The 23,831-nt window shown below is 46.4% G+C and overlaps 1 protein-coding gene and 1 long non-coding RNA gene across 3 annotated transcripts in view; one reads left to right on the top strand and one right to left on the bottom strand.

Annotated features, from left to right (window-relative positions):
• The window catches only part of Kif3b (kinesin family member 3B), a 41,996-nt gene extending 25,708 nt beyond the window's left edge, over positions 1–16,288 (bottom strand). The window contains exon 1 of one of the 2 annotated variants that reach the window (XR_374419.3): positions 16,179–16,288. The gene's annotated coding sequence lies outside the window, so the exon portion shown is untranslated. The remainder of the gene's footprint in view (positions 1–16,178) is intronic. The other variant, NM_008444.4, reaches the window with a different exon arrangement.
• On the top strand, positions 16,257–23,831 carry Gm39961. Its single transcript, XR_866869.2, has 3 exons — positions 16,257–16,544; positions 22,326–22,400; positions 23,488–23,831. It is a non-coding gene; the product is annotated as a predicted gene, 39961 (long non-coding RNA).

Here is a 23,831-nt window from a genome sequence, read left to right as displayed (position 1 = left end):
AAACACATCCATACAAAATAAATGAATGTAACTAAAACAAACAAACAAAAAACCCAGCCCAGCGGTGCTGTCCTTAACACATGGAGCTCCTGGCTCAGTCTGCAGCATCACATCAGCAACTACAAACTCTGTACATAGTCCTGTCCTGATGGAGCCTTGCATGAGTGCAGAAACAAACAAACGATGTTTCATCTTTGCTTTTGAGATAGGGTCTCATGTAGCCAAGGCCTCAACTCACTACCTACCTAAGGCCAGCTTGAACTTCTGACTACCACCATGTCTAGTTTATGCAAATACTCCACCAACTAAGCTACAATTGCAGCCCCTAGTAGTGCTATAACAGAAAACAAAATGGACACCCTCACATCCATTTATAGGGAAATCAAAAATTAAAATATAGTACATCCACACTGCAGATAGTCCAGAACAGCAGTCAGTAAAGTAATAAATAAAAAGGCTGGAGATGCTGGGCAGTGGTGGCGCATGACTTTAATCCCAGCACTTGGGAGGCAGGTGAATTTCTGAAAAACCAAAAAAAAAAAAAAAAAAAAAAGAATGCTGGAGATTTTTTTAACAAAACAAAACAGGTGACTGGGGGGATGGCTTAGCGGTTAAAAGCACTGGCTGTGGGCTGGAGAGATGGCTTAGCGATTAAGAGCACTGACTGCTCTTCTGAAAGTCCTGAGTTCAAATCCCAGCAAACACATGGTGGCTCACAACCATCCGAAATGAGATCTGACGCCCTCTTCAGGTACATCTGAAGACAGCTACAGTGTACTTAGATATAATAATAAATAAATCTTAAAAAAAGAAAAAAAAGCATTGGCTGCTATTCCAGAGGTCCTGAGTTCAATTCCCAACAATAATATGGTGGCTCACAACCATCTATAATAGAATCCAATGTTTCTCTTTTGGTGTGTCTGAAGAAGGTGACAGTGTGCTCACATATATAAAATAAATAAATTATACACACACACACACACACACACACACACACACACACACAAGAGGTCTGCAAAGCCCTGATCAGGCCCACACGCATCTCTGTAAACACAGCTCACTGACACACAGCCGTGACACTGCTCTGCATATGCTTGGCGCTGTGGTGACTACAAATCGGCAGAGCAGTGGCTTTAACAGAGAAAATACACTCCCCGCCCCCAACCCACAATACTTACCATCTAGACCTTTGTAGAAAAAGTTAGCCAGTCCTTGAATTGACAAGTTTTAGTCCAGACTCACCCACCAAATGGGACCCTGTCCCCCAAAACACCCACCAAGCAATTTCACGTTATAGAGAACAGTCTACACCAGAGGATGACTGTCAGCTGTCCAGACTGGACAATGGAGGGAACAAGTGAGACAATGTAACTAGAGGGGAGGACAGGTTCAACTTCACGTGCAATGTTTGATCATTTCTCTTTTAAAAGTAAAGAGAGCAAATGAGACACCAGCTAAGCTTTTAGCCCTAGCACTGGGAGGGAGTCACTCTGAGTTCCAGACCAGCCTGATCTACAAGCCAGTTCCATGCAGACAACGGCTACATGGTAAAACCGTCTCAAAAGGAAAAAGCAAGGGAAAGGAAAGCCCACTACACTGTCCCATCTTTTAAAAGACACTTGGTACTGGCTGACCCCAGATGCCCAGCCGAGGCCACTTGAGTTTGACTTTAGGATCAGTCTGGACAAAACGGTAAGAGTTTGTCTCCTCATACCTCCAAAATATAATGGGGACTTACATTTATTTTATCTTACAAGTACCCAGTTTTATTTTTAAAAAAAAGTCTAATAAAGCATAATAAAGTCTAATTAAAGCAGAAAAAAGACATTTAGCAAGGCTCTATAATGACTAGAAAATGGTTATAAATGAAAAAGCCGTTTATAAGATTGCATTGGTTTCATGTCATCATGATTATATATAAAAATAAACACTCAACAAAACATCAGCAGTGGTTCACTTCAGTGACAGGAATACAGATTTTCCTGTTCTTCCAACATATCTGTATCTTCCACGTCCTCCTCTCACGGGTGTGTGGCCTCTTCAAATGGGGATAAAAATAAATGTCTGGCGGATCTACAGGAACAGCTCTGCAAGAAGCAGTCAGACACACAGAGTGCACACTAATTCATTTCTAATCAATACACTGCAACTCAGCTCCTCTAAGAGCCCAGGGAATGGCCTGCCAACAGACTGGCCCAGAGTTCAAGGACGGAGTGTTGGAAATGCAGCCTGTGCCATAGATCATGTGCTCTGACAGAAAAGCGCCACAAGGAGAGAAAAGCACCAAGGTCACCAGCCTAAGCCGCCTCCACAGGCCGACTTCTCCTAGAGGAGCATTAGTCTCCATATCAGGGCTCTGAAATCCTCCACAGGGGATTTCAAGGGGAGCATTAGTCTCTGTATCAGGACGCTGAAATCCTGGGGCACACTAGCCCACAAGTACATTCTGCACCCTGGTGCCCAGGATGCCATTATCACAACGGGAGTTATAATGTTTCTAAATGGGCACAGTGGCTCACTTGTGACTCCAGCACTAGGCCGGGAGGACACCAGGGCTCAGAGATTTAAGACCAGTATAAGGTAGTAAGACTTTGTTGTTGAAAAATAAAGATAGACACATACACACAGAGGAATTTATTCATCTCTAGTTATAAAAGATATAAAACATACCTTACAGACTATTTAAAAGAACATAATACTTGCATTGAGGGAATAATTCTACATTTACATTCTCATTCATTTTCATTCTCTCTCTCTCTCTCCCCCCCACCCCCCCCCCCGGCCACAAACCCCCCCCCCCCCCACCTACCTACCTCTCTCTGAGATAGGGCTGATGTATCTTGTGTGTCTTAGCCAGCTTCCAGCCCTGTGTAGCTGAGGATGATTTTGAATGCTTGCCCTCCTTGGCTCCACCTCCCGGTGCTGGGGTTATAGCTGTGCAACAGTGTATTGATTGATTCTGAGACACAGTTTCTTTGTGTAGCCTTGGCTGTCTTGGAACTAGCTCTGTAGATCAGGCTGGTCTTGAACCCACAGCCACTAAGTACTTCTGCCTCTCAGTAGTAGGGTTAAAGGCCTGTGCCACCATTACCTGGCTAATTTTGCATTTTCTCATGAGTGAATAAAATAAAGAAGCCAGGTGTAGTATCATCTATAGTTAAAACAATGGTAACTTGAAGGCCAGCCTGAGCCATACCTGGTCATCTTGTCTCAAAATACCAAAAACAACAACAAAATCCAACCTCTACTTATAGGAGGGAAGAGCAAGAGTCAGACAGCTGTCAGGTAAGGCTGCTTTTCCTTAAATGAGCCAAGTGGCTGAGGGCCAAGGCAGAAAAGAACTTCATTGTTTGAGATTCGGTTCAGTTGGTAGAAGATTGCTGAGCATAAAAGAAACCCTGGGTTTGATTCCCAGCACCAAATAAACCCAGACATGATGGCACACAGCTACAACCCTAGCACCAGGAGGGGGAGGCAAGGAAGGCCAGCATTCAAAGACATCCTCAGTTACATAGGATTAGGAGCTAGCTAAGACACACAAGACACATGAGCCCTATCTCAGAAACATCTGTGAATAATGTTAATGGATTACCTAGTAAATTCAATTAGGGGTCTGAGGAGAGGGCTCAGTGGTTAAGAGCACTCTGCCTGTTCTTACAGAGGGCACAGGTACCCCAGAACCCACACAGCAACTTACAATGGCCTGTAACTCCAGCTTCAGGAAACTACCTCCCTCTTGTGGCCTCTTTAAGGCAACTAAACATACACTCATACCCATACACACACACACAAATAAAAATAAAAATCCATCTTTTTTTTTTTTAATATAGGTAGGATTTGAAGAGATGGCTCAGCAGTTAGAGCACTTGCCTTTGCCAATAACCCTTGTTCAGTTCCCAGCAACCACATGGCAGCTCACAACCACCTGTAAACCCCAATCCAGGAATATACCACCTCTGCAGGTACAAGGCATACACATGGTATGCAGATACATGTGTAGGCAAAATGAACACATAAATATAAATCTATAAAACTGCCTGCTATAATTAAAAAAAAAAAATCAAAGCATGACCCTTAGCGTTTGATAGGTCTAAGAATGAGTGCCTGCTCTGGCCCTCGCCAGCCCTGTCTGAATCTCATGTCAAGGGTCACATACACCTTTACTCCCAGTAGAGGCAATCAGCTGATCTCCGTGCATTTGTGGCCAGCTTGCTCTACAGAGGAGGTGACAACCCAGCCAGTGCTGCCTCTTTTAGAACCTGTCTAAAAAACTAAAGTTCTTTAAGTCACTGTTTCTTCTGTCAAGTGAAGCTGGTTGGTAGAAAGCATGCCCTGAAGAAGCATGGGTGTCCTGAAGAATGATACCCAGGAGTGGGGCAACAGGACTGGAAGCCATGCTGCTCTCTGGTTAGTGAGCTTGTAAGCCTTCTTTTATCTGTCTGCCTTTTTCTTCTTCAGATTTTTTGTGGGTTCGTGTACATAACTGAGGAGAGAAGAAGCAATAAAGCCATTTCCTGCTTGAGGAAACAAGGCTTGATTTTGGTTTGAGCATCTGAAGACAGACACATTGTCAGAGAGTGACCTGAAAGAGCAGCCCAGTAAGATCAGCAGTGCCTGATCTTACTATTCATTCCCCCAATGTTGCAAGTACCATGTTCTTTTAAATAGTCAGCCCTGAACCCAAAGAGGTACCTACCCCCTGTCACAGAAGCGTTTGTCTGGGAGTGGGACAGAAGACCCCTCTTGAATCTAATAGTAAAACATTCAGAAATTTCCTACAAGGCTTCATAGTCACCTCACGTCGTCTCCTTCTCCTTTAAGGTAAGGTCTCATATAGCCTAGGATAGCTATCACGAGCTATCTAAGGAGAGTACCTAAGAATGGCTTTTTTTTTTTTTTTTTTTTTTTGGTTTTTCAAGACGGTTTCTCTGCATAGCCCTGGCTGTCCTGGAACTCACTTTGTAGACCAGGCTAGCCTGGTCAGAAATCCGCCTGCCTCTGCTTCCCAAGTGCTGGGATTAAAGGTGTGTGCCACCACACCTGGCTTAAGGATGGCTTTGAACTCCTGGCCTTTCTCCATTCTCTTCCCAAGTGCTGACATTACACATGTGCACCACCACACCTGGCTTGTTCTCTACTTCTTATGTGTGGGGGGGAGGGGTGGGGGGGTTGCATGGCTATGGGGGTGAAAATCAGAGAGCCTCTCCATTACTTCCATATTAGGTGGCTTACAACTACCTGTAATTCTAGTTTCAGGAGGTCTGACATCTACCTTCACATGCATGTGCTGCACATATATACATGATGCAGGCACACACACAGACACATAAAAATATTATAAGAATAAGTTTATTGGGGCTGGTGAGATGGCTCAGCAGTTAAGAACACTGACTGCTCCTGACTTCAAATCCCAGCAACCACATGGTGGCTGGCAACCATCTGTAATGAGATCTGATGCCCTCTTCTGGAATGTCTGAAGACAGCTACAGTGTACTTACAGATAAATAAATAAATCTTTAAAAAAATAAATAAATTTTTTAAAAAGTTAAAAAATGTTTATTTTTTAAGATAGATACAAGAATTTTCAGGTAAAGTTATGTATATATAATTTGTTTCAAAATAATCAGCGTGCAGTAGATGACGCTAAAACAGTGTTTTCTGCCTTCCTAATGCTGTGACCCTTTAATGAAGTTCCTTATCATGTGAGGACCCCCAACCATAAAATCATTTTCATTGCAACTTCATAACTGTGATTTTGCTACTGTTTAAATTGTAATATAAATATCTGGTGTGTGACTCCTGTGAAACATCTCACATCACTTCGGGACATATTTGCACACAGCAGTAACACGCTAATGGATCACTTCAAGCTGGTAGGACCTGGGGTGAACCTCACTTTGATCTTACCATGATTTCCTTGACTTTTCCTTATTGGAATTTTTTTTCCTTCTCCATCCACCCCCAAGATAGGTTTTCTTTGTCTAGCCTTGACTTTCCTGGAATTTGATCTGTAGACCAGGCTGGCCTCTAACTCAGAGATCTCTCAGTCTCCCACGTGCTGGGATTAAAGGTGTGCACCACCACCTCCTGGAAATTTTATTTTCTTAAACAGGAAAATTTCCCCTTTGAAAAGGGCTGCAGAGCGAGCATCAGCAAGGGGAGATGGTGCCTGTCAGAGCATCTCCACTTCCTTACCGCTCAGCTTGCAAAACCGAAGACCACCTGCCCACAATCATCTTAGTCACCTGGGCTGACACTATACTTTCCACACTTTACCAGCGAGCTTTGCGCTCAGCTTCCAGAATTGTCAGCAGAGTCCTGACTGCTCCCGCCCCTGGGCTGCTAGAGGCAGCTCCTATTCTGCCCAGCCTGTCTCCTACACTGAAGCCCACACAGTCCCACTGAAACCTGTGCAAAGGTGCTATGGAGGACTCCAGCATGAGTGACAGTTTATTAATGTCCCAAACCTCAGTTGTCTTCCTACTTCACCTGGACCACACCCACATCTATCCTGTGCTTTAGTATGAGAAAATGAAAGTGCTGTAACAGGCCCAAATTTTAAAAACCAACCAACCCCACCCCATTATCATTGGTGGGAGAGAGATCTCGAATGCAAATTATGATTTAACTACATCAGTATACTAAAGATAGATCTGCCGGCAGTGAGCTCAGTGTCTGCAATCAGGTGACAGAATGAAGAGACACAATGTATCATCAGGATTAACTGATCCTTAAACACTCCCACCTCAAGAAGCAATGCAGGGGCTGGTGAGGTGGCTCAGTGGGTAAGAGCACTGACTGCTCTTCCGAAGGTTCAGAGTTCAAATCCCAGCAACCACATGGTGGCTCACAACCATCCGTAAAAAGATCTGACTCCCTCTTCTGGTGTGTCTGAAGACAGCTACAGTGTACTTATATATAATAAATAAATGAATCTTTAAAAAAAAAAAAAAAAAAGAAGCAATGCAGACCTGTGGTACTAACAAGAGGGCTCACTGTATGCTTGGAGAAACGCCCTGAGCGCCCCACCCAGAAAGTCTGGGAGAAAGCCCAGCATACAGGCACCAAGGGAGAAGATGTCCACCTCAAGGCCCAGTCATGTGTTTGTGTATGCAGCTACAGACATACTTAAACATACACTAAGGGAGAGACAGACACTGAGGTCCAGGCAGGTTGACTGATTTCCCCATGTCACAATACAAGTGACAGAATTTTCTGTGATAGCAAAGGCTTGACCAATAGATCTTCTTAAATATATATATATTTTTTTAATTTGGGAGATGAGTTTCAGACAGCGTCTTACCATTTAGCCCTGACTGCTTGAACTCACAGAGATCCATCTGCCTCAGCCTCCTGAGTGCTGGATTAAAGATCTGAGCCAAAGCCTTTTTTTTTTAATACTGTGTTCATCTACTTTGTGTGTGCACCCATGGGCGAAGGTCACAGTGCATGTGTGGAGGTAGGAGAACAACTTGCAGGATCTGATTCTCTCTGTTCACTGTGTGTCTGGACTTGAACTCAGGCCATCAGGCACCTTTATCAGCTAAGCCATCGTATCAGCCCTTAACCAAGCTTTCTAAAGGCACTGAATGAAGGGCTTCTGTACCCTCCCCTCTTTCGTGTATATGTAACAGGCAGGACTAAGTGAGTTGAGGGTTAAGTGACTGGGAAAAGAAGCTCAAGGCTCCAGCTTCAGCTGTGTGAGGCCGGCAGCTAGACTACTTCAAAGGATAAGGCTGGCCTGCCTATCTAGCCCAAAGCTGGGTCTGTAGCCTCATCCATCAAATACTGAGAAGATTCACCATTACTCTAAAACAGACAAAGGAGTTTCCCATCTCCTCAAACATCCTTTGAAGTCACTTTTTGGTTGGTTTCTTTGTTGAGATGGGGTCTCTTATAATGCCTGCTAACCTCAAAGGAACTGTGTAACCCCAAACAACTCCTGACCCTTCCGCCTCTACCTCCTGAGTAGCACTCAGGATTATAACCAAGTCCCACTGCACCTGGTTGCTATTTGCATTTCAAACTAGTTACCCAGGCACAGAAGAGAAAGGCCTCGGACAAATGGATGCTGTGGTCACTGCTCCTCTGAAAAACAACAGATGGGGCTGAGGATGCCCCTCAGTGGTGCAGCCTGTGCTTAGCGTGCAAGAGGCTCTGCATCCTAAGGAACAGAGGGAGGGAGGGAGGGAGGGAGGGAGGGAGGGAGGGAGGGAGCAGTAGAAGGCCAGCTCGATGGTTCAGTGGATGGCAGAGTTTGACCCCTGAAACCCATAGAAAGGTAGGAGATGGACTGACTCTACAAAAGTCCTCTGACCTTCACAGGCACACGTGTTCTCATGTACACACACCATGCACACACAAAAATGCACAATCATAATTAATAAATAACTTTCTTAGAGAAAAGTGAATAGTAGGCTGAGCGGTGGACTCCGGATCAGCATCTTTGGGGAAGTATTTGACTCACACAGTCTCTACTTCCCTCTTCTGGGAACTGGGAGGAACAGTTCCTGTACAAAGACTGCTGAAGACCAAATGAAAGCAGGGCTTGCAAGCTTGGCTCAGCAAGCCTTAGCTTAGCTATCGAAACACACTATCAGCTTGCTGGTAGCACAAAGTCTTGGGGGATGGGGGTGTTGTTCTGAGCCAGCTTCGTGTTTTACTGTTGGGGTGACCTCAGGCCTTGGCTGTGTTCTTTGAGCTGTGTGCAGGCACAGCTCCTCCTGCAGCTCCTACACTGTCTTCAGCTCTGGGCCTGGTGAAGGGGGTGAGGAGTGTGTAGGTCTCTTGTCTTCTGGGGTCTAGGTGAGGGGCTTCTTGCCCCTGCATGACCCCTGTCTTCTAGGGTCTTAAGTCAGGTGCTTGTACTTCTTGTCTTTGTAGGATTTTCTCTCCAAAGGTTAAGAAAGGTGACCCCAAAAGTTCGATTTGACAGCTCAGATCTTGACTACACAGATGATGCTAACAACAGTTACTTTAGTGACCTGCAGCTGGGACAGCTCCACCTAGAGATTATCCAGCTGTTTGAACAGCTCCACCCATAATTCACCCAGCTGTCTGGGTGGCTTCACCCTCAGCGCTTTCAGTAGCTCCTCTTTCTCGGCCACTGCTGCACTGCTTTTGGCTTCTGTGGCTTGACCGGAGGGAAATGGAAGGAGACCATAGTTTCACATCTGACCTGGGTGAGTGGATCCTGGTGAAATCCAGACCCTGATTTTTCCAATCTAGGCTTAGACTGTGCATGTTCAAGAAGTGCTTCTGTCATGCGCAGCACACTTAAACCAGCATCAATCTTCCTACCTTAACCCTTAGCAGGTACAGAATACACTAGCAAATAGGACTGATTTCTAGGTATCTACGTGTCCTTACCTGAAGCCTGGGACAACCCACACTCCATGTGGCCACCACTGACTGAGGATGAGACTCAAGAAGGAGCAAAGAAAACACCAGAGCTACTCGGAGTAGTGTGTGCAGTTGTGAGTCCCACAACGCTAACAGGCCTCACTGACCGCCAAATGAACAAAGGCCTTTCCTAGTGCATGGGAAATGAGGCCTGGAGCCCTTGCTTGGATGAGCTACTACGTTCAAGAGTCCTCTAGGAATTTTGGCAGAATACAGCAGCTTTACAAAGCCTTCCCCTGTCTAAAAAGCTCTGAACCTTAAGACCTACTGTTCAGCAGCCAGGAAAGAGGCATTTTGGCAGGGAGAGCATGGCCATCTGAGGTGCTGGGGGTGAGCTGTGTTAGTGAGTATATGCTCTCCCCCAGAGCTGGCTAGATTCCTTCCAACCTCCATCAGCCAAGATCCCCAGGTTAGGACGGCAACTGAAACAGCCAGAGAGAGGTAAGCAGGACCCCATCAGAGCACCCACTTACTACTACTCCACAGACCGGCATCGAGCCAGCCTGGGAAAAGCAGATCTGGATGACTTAGGTGGACAATGTAAGACCCTCCAGGCTGTCTTCCTTCAGCAGGGGCTAAGGCACTGGTAGTACCTTGGGCCTCTTGGAATAATTCAGTTGTTCCTCTCAGGGCCCCTCACCAGAGACCTCTAATCCTTTGAGAGGCAGATGGCACCTCTAAATCTACCTAACTGCTTGGGCCAAAAACTTAGGAGTCACCCTTAATCCTTTCACCCTACTGGCCACCTCCAAAACATAACCATCCCCTACCACCACCCTAAAAAGTCACCACCATCTTACTAACCTTCTACCTAGTCTGGCTGGCACTTAAAGCTCTCTCAAACTCACAATCCAGAGAGGCCAGGTGACTTCACTTTCTTTTGCCCTCCTTTTGTGACACGGAGGGCACATGCACACACTGAGAACACTCTACACCGAACCTCATCATCAGCCCTCAGAGTGATTTAAAAACAAAGCAGAAAACTAGGGGCCAGGGATGTGACTCAGTTAGTAGAGGCCTTATCGAGCATACACAAGTTTCTGAAGTCAGTCCCTAGGCCCACATGATCTGGTATGGTAGCATACACTTATAACCCCAGTACACAGGAGAGAGGCAAAAGAATCAGAAGTTCCAGCCCATCCTTAGTCAACTACATAAAGAACTTAAGGTTAACCTAGGTTACAATAGGCCCTGTCTTAAAAATTATTTATTTAAACCACCAAGGTTTTCTAAGGTCTAGAAAGATGACTCAGGGCCCGGCAGTGGTGGCGCACGCCTTTAATCCTAGCACTTGGGAGGCAGAGGCAGGCAGATTTCTGAGTTCAAGGTCAGCCTGGTCTACAGAGTGAGTTCCAGGACAGCCAGGACTATACAGAGAAACCCTGTCTTGAAAAACCAACCCCCCACCCCCCCAAAAAAAAGAGAGAGAGAAAGAAAGGTAACTCAGTAGGTATTGTTCCACAGGTCCCAGAACACACATGGTAGCTCACAACCCTCTGTAACTCCAGTTCCAGGAGACTGAACAATCCCTCCGGCCTCTGTAGACACAAGGCATCCACACAGGCAAAACATCCACACACATTAAAAAACTAACACCAACAAAAACACCTAGATGATGACACCTTCTGAGAAGCCTCCAGTGTTCCCATGGCGTGTAGACTCCTCTAGAGTAGACTCCCCCTACTCCCAGCCACCTCTCCACTCACCCCATCACAGCCACTTCCTGCAGTTTCTGGAATTAGCTCAGGACCACCGTGGAGTCTTTATCCTTTTGGTATACCTTCAAACAGTGAGCCCCTTCCCGAGATCAAACCTCAACAAAAATGTCACCGCCTCCCCCAGTTAATGCAGCAGTGTCCCCTCCATCCCTGGAGAATGGCTTTCCAGCACACTACTGCGCCATTGCTCCCACTGTGTTCCTCCAGTTCAAATCCCGTCTGCCTACTTTTTGGTTTTGGGTTTGCACCTGCTGAACGCTGTGAGACAAGGACCTCAGCCATCTCTTCACTGTCATATCCCCAGGCTGCACAGGGCTGCCACAGCAAATACCTGTTGCTCAGCAAATGTCCCACAAACGAAGCCATAGGAATACAACAAGAGCACTGTGCCTGGCGTCTGAAGACCCGGACACCACTGTGAGGTGGGTGGGCTTCTGCCCGGCAGCATGGTTTCTCTTCCTAGGAGTTCCGCCATTGTTCACTGGAGAGTTTAATCTGCACCTTGCTTTCCTCACGGGTACCAATGAGACCAAATAAAGGCCCAATTCAGAACTCCAGAGCATCAAGATCCATACAGACAGCAGTGTGTCAACTGTCACAAGACAAGGTTCTTCCTTGGCAACCTGAAATGTGTACGAACCCAGCATGCGGGAGAGCAAGTGCTGGGGCTAACCTAGGCTACGTAACAAGGCCCAGAAAGACAAGAAGAAATGGAAAGAGAGCTGAAGAGATGGCTCAGCAGTTAAGGGCATTGGCTGCTCTTCCAGAGGAGCCAGGTTCAATTCCCAGCACCTACATGTCAGCTCACAACTGTAACTCCAGTTCTAGGGGACCTGGTACCCTCACACAAACATACATGCAGGCAAACCAGTGCACAGAAAATAAAAATAAATCTTTAAAAAATAATGGAAAAAAAGAAAAAGAGAGGAGAAAGGAAAGGGAGGGGGAAGGGAAAGATAACAGGGAAAGAAAAAGATGTAGGAGCAATCTGAGGTTCCCCACTCCCCCACCACCCCACTACTAGCTCCTATCTGGGTGCCTAGCAGGCATCTCAGGACACAGCAGAAGACAGCAGGGCTTTACTCTATGGCCAACACAAACACAATCCATGAATCCATTTAGACAAGTCAAGGCAAGTGTGTTAACATACACCTACAGTCTCATTTGCTCAGAAAACTAAGGTGACAAGATCACTTGAGCCTAGGAATTAGAGGCTGGCCAGAGCAACAAGTCGGCCTTAAACAAAAACCATGACGCCAGAGATGGGCTGGTTAGTGGAGTGCCCGCCTAGCATGTGCAAGGCCTGACACCCAATGGGCAGGCAGATCAAATACTGTCAAATGAAGTTATTTGCAAGTTAAGCTCGGGGTTCCTTGAAGGCCATGAAGATACAGTATCCTGTATATCCCTGGGATAGAGAAATGTAATAAACATTTACTGAATTTGGTTCCAAACAACAAAACCTCCAATTAGCCATTTTCCTCCTTAAAACAAAAACAGGGCCTCATGTGTCTCCGACTGATATACAGGCAAGGTGGCCTTGAACTCCACCTCCAGCACCCGAGTTCTGGGACTGCAGACATGAGCCACCATGCCAGTGTCTACATGGCACTAGAGGAGAAATCCAGGATTCGTGTATGCCAGGCAACATTCTACCACCTGAGCACAGCCCGCCGCACCAGATTTCTCCTTTCCTTGCACCCACCCTGGTAAGGAGGTCCTGGTTCATGGAGAAATCCTGCAATGACACCACAGTCACACACTGCCACAATGACAACTGCTTCATGCTTCTGATCATCTCTGAGGACTGACAGACCTGAGATTATAAGCACACACTATACTCACTCACCAACCACTATCAGAATGTAAAATACAGTACACGTGCTAAGTTAAGCCCAAATAATGACAGCTAACATTTACCAAATGTGCCGAGCAATTTATAGCCACAAATTATTATAGGAAAATGTTAGTGCCAGGGTTGGACTACCTTACCATGAATTGTTGGTCAGGGTTTGCTAAAGGAACAGACAGAATGGAGGATCAGAGTGTTTATTAAAAGGGGATTTATTATTAAAAGGAGATGCAGTAGTCCACCAACGGCTGTCACTCACTGTACAGGCCAAGAAACAGGCAGCTGTTCAACCCACGGGGCTGGATGTCTCAGTGGTCCCATTCAAATCACCAGGGATGCCCTCGAGGTACCCCAAACAGGCTATCGCAACTGCTGTTGGTTGCCCACCATTATGAGACGGTAAGAACTTGTTGCTGAAGACAGTACAAGCTTTGATTTCATGACAAAGAGAAACCAAGCTGAAACTGAGCTGGACGCTTCCCCGCTGCTGGCCATGGTTCACAGGGTGGAAGATGCTATGCAGCCTGCTAAGGAAGAGCTCCCATCAACAGTGTCACTCAGTTGTGGATGCTTCATCCTACAGTAACGACCTGCCCAGCAAGATGGGCCAGGACACTTACAGGCTAACCAACAGCTTGCACTGCAGCCTTCTCCACAGACAGCAATTCCTTATAGCCTAGTCAAAGCCCATGTGGAGAAGACCCAGGCCCTAGTGGGGAGTCACTGCTGTTGAGCTCCTAAATGGCTATGATGTATCTGTCAAACTGCTTTCTAAATATTTAGGTTTATGCCTATAGATTAGTAATGGAGTCAGCTTTGCTCACAGACGCTTCGTTTGCAGTGGGCGGTGGCTACTGAGGCTCATAAGTGGCCAAGGTGCTGGAAGTAGGGGACTACTGAGTGCTCAGTCTAAAGGGGGGCATTTCACCCCCTTCAAGGTTCAGAGAGCATCACAGAAGAGGGGATAGAAAGAATGTAAGAGGCAGAAGAGGGGAGTGGCGTGTGGAATGCTGCCTCTGGGTAGGACATGCTGTGGCCCTGTGAACTCTTAGCAGCTGTGCCTATCTGTACAGAAGTCTATGAGACTGAGCCCATCAATATTTAGTCACAGAAGCGGGCAGGGCTTCATAAGGCCCCGCTCGTCTCTGAGGACTTACAGACAGTCCATGGTGACTGAGAAAGAGGCACTTCTTCAGCCATGGAAACACTAGTAAGTTACTTGTGCTCTTATAAATAAATCCTCATGTGTGTTCCCATAAGCCATCCTAATTAGACTGGCTGGGTCATCAAAGAGGGGAGCTGTGGAAGGGGAGACAATGTGGGAAGAGAGGGTATCAGCAGGAGTAGGAAGGTGATGGAGGTAAGTATGATCAAAACACACACATACACACGAATTTAAACATCACATGGGGCAGGGGAGACGGCTCAGCAGGGAAAGCACTGGCCACACAGGCCTGACAACCTGAGTCTACGGAGTTTGATCCCCAAGGCCCACCGAAAGGTGGAAGGAGTCAACTCCACAAAGCCGACTTCTCACCTCCACACACCACAGCACAGGCTGGCACTCACACACACACAAACTACAGTAATGGTATTTTTAAAAAGTCAGTCAAATTTATCAGATAAAATTAATATATGCTAGGAACAAACTAAAACATGCAGAGCTTTTTTTTTCTGAGATCTTGTTTCCATGCCACTGGGAGAACAACTTCTAGCCAAAGCAATTAGAAGCAACCCAAAATACCCTTGTGGCCTTCTAGCAGTTACTGTTGAGAAAGCAGAGGCATCAGGGAGCGGGGAGTAAAATGCCGTCCAGCTCCATCACACCTTAAGCCTCAGTCTTAGGCAAGCCGTTCACTTTTCTCAGGCACAGGTTCCTCATCTACAAGAGCGGGTGACATCACCAGCTGCCTGACACTGTCTGTGAAGACTAAATGAGATAATACGCCTCAAAAAACTTCTTAAGCATCAAGTTGCTCTAAGCACTTCTCAGAAGAGATAAATACCCCTATTCTTGTTATGAATATACCGGGTGACAGGCATGGCACAAGTACAGAACCTTTTAAGAGGTCAGTAACTTCCCCCCTCTGAGCAGACTACAAAGTAAAACTGTGGGTGGGGAATGGCCAGGGTGTCTAGAATACCCATATGCACTAGCAAGCTACACACCTAAGTCCTTCTGGTTCCAAGTCATCTTCCCCTTCTTGGAAGGCTCCATCCCATTAGTGATAAGTAGTACTTAACCACGTGTTTTGTGGAGGGGGAGGGGCTCAACAGGACCCACCCCTACACGAGGATTTATGGGCAGTTAACGGTTGCTAGGGGGAGGGGCTCACAACACAGCCACCCATTCCTGAGGTGTTGTGTCCCCACCACCACCACACCCCCAAACCTAACACCTCACATGAGTTATTGGTGATTGAGGGAGTAGCAGGCATTTTCTTCTGTAGTGTAGCCACGGGCAAAACGCCCATGCTCCTCAAAAGAACCTAATTTTTGTAAACTGCGCTAGGGCATGGAATTAGAAGGGACTAAAAAGTGAAGGGAAAGGGTCAGTGGGAGGGGAGCACGAATAAAATAAATTATACACACGGATGAAACGTCATCATGAAACCCGTTATATGCAATTAACATGTTTTGTTTTGTTTTTTTAAGCATCATGTCCCAAGCTACTCCAGACGCCCTGCTTCCCACGAAGGGCAATCCCATGATCTGATTTACAGATGAGAAGACTCAACGCCACGCTATGCAGCCTCAAACTCAAGCACTCAGACTTCAAACAGTTCTCTTGGTCTCCACATAGAGTATCCTGGCCGTTCACCCTCTTCCCACTTGGAGCCCTTTCATATACAAGTCTCCTCGGCAAGTGTCAAGACCCCAATGGGCAGACAGGTCTGCTGCTGCCAGAGAAGGCAAGGGGTTTGTCCAAGGTCACACAGCGAGCCAGGCACCGCCCTGAGGCTCGGACCTCAGGTTCTTGCTTCCTGAGCTGCCTTTCCAGCCAGGGCCTGGGACTGTGGCCCCGGACCGGCCGTGAGGAGCGAGCACGGGCGGCCGAGACTGGGGGGTCGTACCGGCCGCGCCCGAGAAAAAGCCGGGTGGTCAGAGATACCACAGAGGCCGGACAAAGGATGCTGCGGCTCGCAGAGCAACGACATCGGGATAATGCTGGGCGCCCCGCGGTGACCCCAGCATCTCGAACTCACCTGCGGCCGCAGCCGAGAGCGGGCGGCGGCGGCGAACCCGGGGCTCAGCCATTCCCAGCTGCCCCGGATGGGGAGAGACCGCGGCGCTCACTTCCTTAGCAACCCGGCTCGGCGACCCACTTCCTTAGCAACCGCGTCAATTTCAATAACTTTATTGGGCCTCCGAAGCGAGGAGCTCGCCGAGGGGCGGAACCCGGAGTGCAGCGGCGTTTTCCAGGTTCCCAGCGCGCGGACACTCTGACCCTCCTAGGCACCCGGACTCGGTCCTCTGGTCTCGGGTGCCTCAGTTTCTCCGTTTGTGAAACAGAGCCCAGTATCTTGGTCACACTACGCGCTTTCATCCTCCCCTTCTGAAAGCTCTTTCAGGTCAGTTCTCTGATCTGGGTCTCAGATTAGTATTGAGTGGCTCCCAATTAAGGCCACCCAGGGATGAAGGAAAATCTGTCCTGCCTGTCACTTTCATTTGGCCATCGAGTCCCACAGTCTGCCTTTCATATATTCCTGCTTTTCTCCACTTTTTTAAAGAACAGCACCACAAGCAAGGCCAGGCCACCTGTCATCTTTAGACTCGACTGCAATTCTTGTTCTCTGTTAATAGAGTATAAGGCCTGACCATCCATTCCCGGCGAGGTGACCTGAATAATAATTTAAAACCTGAAGCACATCCCTGCAAGGCATCCTTGGAGTCCCACTATTCTTACCATCAACTCAAAAAACTTTGGTTGAGCTTGATGGCTCATGACTATAGTTCTAGCACTCGGGAAATGGAGGCAGGAGGATGAACAGCTCAAGACCATGCTTGGGTACAGAGCAAGTTCCGAACTACACAGCGAGACTCTGTCCCTCAGTATCAAAAATAAATACACATAATTGTAGGGAAAAGATGCTACCCTCTGATGGCTCAGTGGGTAAACGCGTTTGACGGCTTGAGGTAGATTCCAGGGACCCACCCGGCAGGAGAGAAACAACTTAGGTTGTCCTCTGACTTCAGCACATGCAAACCAGCTGGGCTGGGAGTGCATGGTTGGCATCTCGACTAGATAGTCTGAACAATAATTTGAAAACCGGAATCACATCAAGTCATCCTCCCTGCATAGCATCTTTGGAGTCCGGCTACCCTTCCATCAAAGCAAAAAGCACTCTGGAAGGAGGAGTGGGCAGATCTCTGAGTTGGAGGCCAATGTGGTCTACAGAGCAAGTCTAGGAGAGCTGGAGCTACACACAAAGAAAAAAAAAAGATACCTACCAAACTGACGCAAAGTAAAGTTTACCTGTATTGGTTACAAACACATTATGTGTTGTTTACAAGAACATAATGCAATATATGTGTTTATGTTTCATCTCTTCTGTATCTCTTGGTAGTTTCTAGGGCTAATAATTGCCAAAATTTTCTCTCATTTTCATTAGTTCTTTTAGTTGCTCTTTGTACCCTCTCCCATTCTGGGCTGTTGTGTTTTGTTTTGTTTTAAGATTTATTTATTTATTGCATATAAACACACTATAGCTGTCTTCAGACACACCAGAAGAAGGCATCTGATCCAATTACAGATGTTTGTGAGTCACCATGTGGTTGCTGGGAATTGAACTCAGGACCTCTGGAAGAGCAGTCAGTGCTCTTAACCGCTGAGCCATCTCTCCAGCCCCTGGGCTGTCCTTAAATTCACTAGGAAAACAAAAATAACCTGGAACTTCTGATCCTCCTGCCTAAGTTCTGACATCACAGGCACATTGCACCACGTGACATTTACGTGGTGCTGGAGACAGAACCCAGGGCCTCCCAGACGGGTGTTTTGTTGTTGTTATTGGTAGTGGTGGTTTTGTTTGTTTGCTTTCTTGCATTTTCCCGAGGCAGTGTTCTCAGTGTAGCCCTGGCTGTCCTGGAATTCACTCTTTAGTCCAGGCTGGCCTTGAACTCAGATATCTGCTTGCCTCTGCCTCTTCTGTATTAGTTATTTTTCTGTTGCTCTGATGAAGCCCCATGCCAATGCATTTTATAGAAGAAAGCATTTTTGGGGGGGATTTTCACTCCCAGCACTGGGATCACAAGTACGTGCTACGACATGGCTTTAAATTGTTTTTAAACTTCTTTACCATTTTACGTGTATGAATGTTTGCCTGCATGTACGCATGTGCACCTCGTGAGTGTCTGGTTCCTGAGGTGGTAAGAAGAAGGCATCATATTCATTGGAACTGGACTTACACACAGCCAGTTGTGAACTGCCCTTTGGGTGCTGGGAATTGAACCCTGGTCCTCTGCAAAAGCAGTCAGTGCTCTCAACGACTGAGCCAACTCCCCAGCCCCCAATGTGGCCTTTTAATCTGGGTGCTGGGGGTTGAACTCAGGTCCTCATGCTTGAGTAACGAACTCACTCAGCTGTTACCCTCGACCACTATGGCTGGCTTTACTATGACTTGGTTTAGACAGGGTCTCACCATATAGAACTTACTATGTAGACCTGGTTGTCCTCCAATTCATATAGATCTACCTGTATCTGTCTCCTAAATGCTGAGGTTAAAGGTGTGTGCCAGGGCTTCTGGCCTTTATTATGATCCTGCCTACAGGAAGGAACTTGTAATGAACTTCCTACAGAGTTGACCGATAGCATGGCCTGGTTCCCCAAGGCATGGCAAAAGCACCAAGTTTCCCTTCTTCTCTGACATTCTAGAACAGTGCTGTTCGGCAGCCTGTGGCTGTGGTAGAAATGATCTGTATTGGCACCGTCCAATATGGCTGCCCTAGCCACATGTAACTGCTCTGTTTCCAAAATGACACCAGGGCTACCAAGCAACCAAGTCATGTTTACGTAGTTTTGGTTAATTTGTGTTTGAGTTGTCACCTGTGGCTACTGGCTACCATACTGCACAGAATAGTTCCAGACTATCCAACAAAGACTTCAGGTATACACAATTTGGGGCCTGAGTTCCAATTCTGTCCTTTATCCAGCAGGTGACCCAATGCAAATCATTCTTTGAACTCAAATTACCCACCTGCAAAATATATATTTGACACTGTCCAGGTTTGTCATAAAGATGAAGTACAATATGGAGTCTGATATATATGTCTCTCATCCCAGCACTTGGTAGGTGGCAGAAACAGAGAGATTAGGAGTTCAAGTCTAGCTTGAACTACAGAATGAGTGTAGTGCACTTGCTGGGCATCCCTAGGTCCTGGATTCCAATCTCTAACTCATGGAAGGAAAAATAAAACCTATTACATAGGCCCATGGTGTCCTAAGGCTGCAGTAACTGCCAATGAGAGGAGCCCTGCCGGTAAGAGGGCTCAGTGTCCTTTGAAATTTGATGCTATTTGAGGAAGAGGGCTGGAAAGGGGTGGTATAAAAAGACTAAAGAAATAGGAATTATTTATTGGATGGTAAAGAGGTGGTATTCCTGAGCCCCTTTCAAGAGGAAATAAGATGCTGAGCTTGGATGGAGGCCAAATACATGAGACATGCTTAATGGTTGTCACTTGGCGAGGTGCCCAGGTTCAGCATGGATGAGCCCGCGTGACCCAAGAGAGGCTCAGAAGACTAGGGATGGAGCTAATGGCTTCTAAATTCACATCTTTGATGTTTCTGAAGTAAGCCAGACAAGGGTCGGAAGGTAATTGCTTCCTCCTCAGGCACTTAACGGATATGCGACCTTGATCATGTTAGTCCACCTTTCTGGTCCTCATTCCTCCCCTTTTTCTCCCCAACCTCTGCCCCCAGTGCTGGGATGTAACCCACAGCCTTGAGATTCTCAGGGACGCTCTACACGGAGCTAAAGCTCCAACCCCGTGGCTTCCTTGAAGGGCTCCTGTGAGGATTCGCTGAAGGGTTAATAAGCATGAAACCCAAAAGTAGGGCACAGTAAATGACAGGGGACGGTAAGAGTAATGGTGTCAGCAGCAGAGCCAGAAGTCCCAGAAGCAAACCAGGGCTTATGCGTAGTTCCCAGGACAGGAACTATGTACGTACGTATTACGAATGCACGTACGTATTGCGTATGTACGTACGTACTATGTGTGCGTATCTTCTGTAGCACAGTGGCTAGCCCATAGCAGCACACAAAGACACCTATTAAAAACATACATTAGGGGCTGGAGAGATGGCTCAGCGGTTAAGAACTCTGACTGCCCTTGGAGAGGTTCTGAGTTCAATTCCCAGCAACGACATGGTGGCTCACAACCATCTATAATGGGATTCAATGCCCTCTTCTGATGTGTTTGAAGACAGTGATTGTGTACTCGTATATATAAAACAAACAAACAAATAAATAAATAGAAGATTTGATGCCAGCACTCAAGAGGCAGAGGCAGGTGGATCTCTGTGAGGTCAAGGCTAAGCATACATTAGGGCCAGCATGGTGGGTTTGTCAGGTAAGGACGCTTGCCACCAAGCCTGAGACCCTTTCAGTCCTCCGAATCTATATGGTGGAAGGATAGAACCCCAAAAGTTGTTCTCTTACCTTCTCATGCATGCCACAGCACATGGATAATGGGGGCCTGGAAAGACTACTCAGCGGTTAAGAGTGTTCACTGTGCAAACCATGATGACTTTGAATTTGGATCCCAGTACACATGTACCAACCAACCCAGAAAGGGTTGTTTTTTAAAGATTTATTTTATTTATTATATGTAAGTACACCGTAGCTATCTTCAGACACTCCAGAAAAGGGCGTCAGATCTCATTATGGGTGGTTGTGAGCCACCATGTGGTTGCTGGGATCTGAACTCAGAACCTTTGGAAGAGCAGTCAGTGCTCTTAACCGCTGAGTTATCTCTCCAGCCCCAGAAAGGGTTTTGAGATAGCCTGTAACCACAGTGCTGTGGGGAGTAGAAACAGGAGGATTGCTTCAAAGGGATGGGGCAGAGAGCAATACAGGATACCTAATATCCTCCTCCAGCTTCCCCATATGGGCATGCAGAGGCGTGTGCACCCCAACACATATATGTGCACATACACCACATATCCTCTCACCATCTACCCTCACAGACATTGAAAATGCAGTTTCTAAAAATCAACACCAAAGGTGTTCAACTCAACAAGGTGTGTGGATGGCACACTCCTGCAGCTTGCTTTCAGAATCCGGAGGCAGACGATTTGCAAGTTCAAGCTGAATATGCTGGTTACTTTTCTTTGTCAGCCCCACTCTCTTGGAATCATAGAAGCCGACCTCTGGATATGTCTATAGGTTGCTTCCAGAAAGATTTGATGGAGTGGGGGAAACTGCCTTCAGGAGTAAATGACACAGGAGAAAGCTAAGGGAGTGGCAGCATTTGTTTCTGCAAATGAGCTGCCTCCTGCTCCTGCCATTAGGATCATGCCTTCCCCACCAGGATACATTGTATCCCTTTAAACAATGAACCAGGATAAAGTCTTTTCTCCTTAGTCTCTGTCAGGTAATTAGTCACAGAAACAACAACAACAAAATGACTAGTGACAGTTTGGGCTACATAGCAAATCTTCAGGAAAAAGAAGAAACATCATTTCTTTCTCACCAACAGCTTTAAAAAGAAAAGCATAATATTAGCATTGGAATGGTGGAGTGTCAAATGCTTCTATCTCCCTACTATGGCAGTGGGAGAAAGAAGCCATTTGAGTCAGACCTTTTTACTTTTAGATGTTGTGAAAATGATAAGAGTCCCAAATATTTAGTCACAACCATGCCAGTCCCAGTCCCTCCTTTTTCCCCACCCCCTTCCTTTGTTCTTTCAATTTTCCCTTTCTTCCTTTCTTCCTTTCTTCCTTTCTTCCTTTCTTCCTTTCTTCCTTTCTTCCTTTCTTCCTTTCTTCCTTTCTTCCTTTCTTCCTTTCTTCCTTTCTTCCTTTCTTCCTTTCTTCCTTCCTTCCTTCCTTCCTTTCTTCCTTTCTTCCTTTCTTCCTTTCTTCCTTCCTTCCTTCCTTTCTTTCTTTCTTTCTTCTCTTTCTCTTTCTCTTTCTCTTTCTCTTTCTCTTTCTCTTTCTCTTCCTCTTCCTCTTCCTCTTCCTCTTTCTCTTTCTCTTTCTCTTTCTCTTTCTCTTTCTCTTTCTCTTTCTCTTTCTCTCTTTCTCTCTTTCTCTCTTTCTTCCTCTCTTACATAGCCCAAGCTAGTCAGGAACTCTATGTGTAGCCAAAGATGACCTTGAATTCTTCATCTTCCTACTCTCACCTCCCAAATTCTAGGGTAAACGCCATGTACCACCACGGCTGGCATTAACGCAGTGACAAAGACTGAACCCAAGGCTGCATGTGAACTAGGTAAGCATTCTACCAACTTAGCTACATCCTGACCTGACGTCAGTTTTCAGCAAGGAAACATGTTTAGTATTAGGGGATGGAGAGGTGACCAGAGATGTCAGTAAAAGAATATGATGTTGGGTAGAGTGGCCTGCACATGTAACTCCAGCACTTAGGAGGCTAAGGCAGAACCATGAGTTCAAAGCCAACCTGGCCTACATAGTGAGGGCCTGTCTCAAAAAACAAAAAACAAAATTGGAATGCCTTTAATCACCAATATTCAGGAGGCAGAGGCAGGTGGATCTCTGTGAGTTCAAGTCCAGCCTGGTCTTCAAATGACTTCCAGGACAGTCAGAGTTCTATAATAAAGAAACCCTGTTTCAAGACAAAGAAGTAATAACCTGGGCTAGAAAGAGCCCTGTTGTTAAGAGTATTAGCTACTCCTCCAGAGGCCCCAGGTTAGGTATTCAGCACCCACATAGCAACTCACAAATACTTATTTAACACTTTTCAGAGTATTTTTAAGGTATGGGGAGCGTAAAACACCGGTGGTTTAAAGAAAAAAAGAAAGAAAGAAAGAAAGAAAGAAAGAAAGAAAGAAAGAAAGAAAGAAAGAAAGAAAAAGAAGGTTTAAGTTGGGAAGGAGATGGAAGGCCAGGGCAGAGGAGGGAGTCAGGAAAGATAAACACTAGCTATCCTTTACAGAAGCTTTACAGGGCTTCTCTGTGTAGCCCTGGCTGTCCTGGAACTCACTCTGTAGACCAGGCTGGCCTCGAACTCAGAAATCCACCTGCCTCTGCCTCCCAAGTGCTGGGATTAAAGGCGTGCGCCACCACGCCCGGCTTCAGAAGCTTTCTAAATGATATGTGTATATATGTATGTAGACATATAAAGAAGAATTTGGATGAAGGTACCCTACTCTAGGAAGTGGGCATGATGCTCTCAGATGCCAAAGGCCAACGAACAAAAAAGATCAGGGTCGGATGCGGATTGCTTCTCTGAGTTATTGACCAGGGAGGTCCCATGACAAACATCCCACCCCACCGCCCCACTCCATCCCTCTTGTAAGCATTAAAGGCTATTGCCAGTGCTCTTGGTTATCTTTCAGAACTTGACTGTAAGGCCCAGTTGCTAAAGATACCACACGCTTGTGTCACAGGACATGGAGAAATCAAGCTGGTAATAACCTGGAAGTTTCATTCCTACTGGCTAGCTTTCTTAGTGCGCAAAGGTGCTGCACAGTCTGCTGCGGAGAGAAAGAACAGCTTTAGTCAGCTGTAAGTCACAACACCCGACTTGGAGAGAGGGCTTCTTTGTTGCAATAATGGCATGGATGTTATGGGAGGGATTAACCACTTTCAGACTGGATTTATTGGCAGCTTTGAGAAAAGGACACCAAGATCAGATGTGGTGATGTCTGCTTTTAATCCTAGAACTTGAGAGGCCTAGGCA

The sequence above is a fragment of the Mus musculus genome, chromosome 2 (genome assembly GCF_000001635.26).
Source record: "Mus musculus strain C57BL/6J chromosome 2, GRCm38.p6 C57BL/6J".
Taxonomy (NCBI): Eukaryota; Metazoa; Chordata; class Mammalia; order Rodentia; family Muridae; genus Mus; species Mus musculus.
Note: the sequence above shows the minus strand (reverse complement) of the source record. Positions and strands in the feature narration are given on the sequence as shown.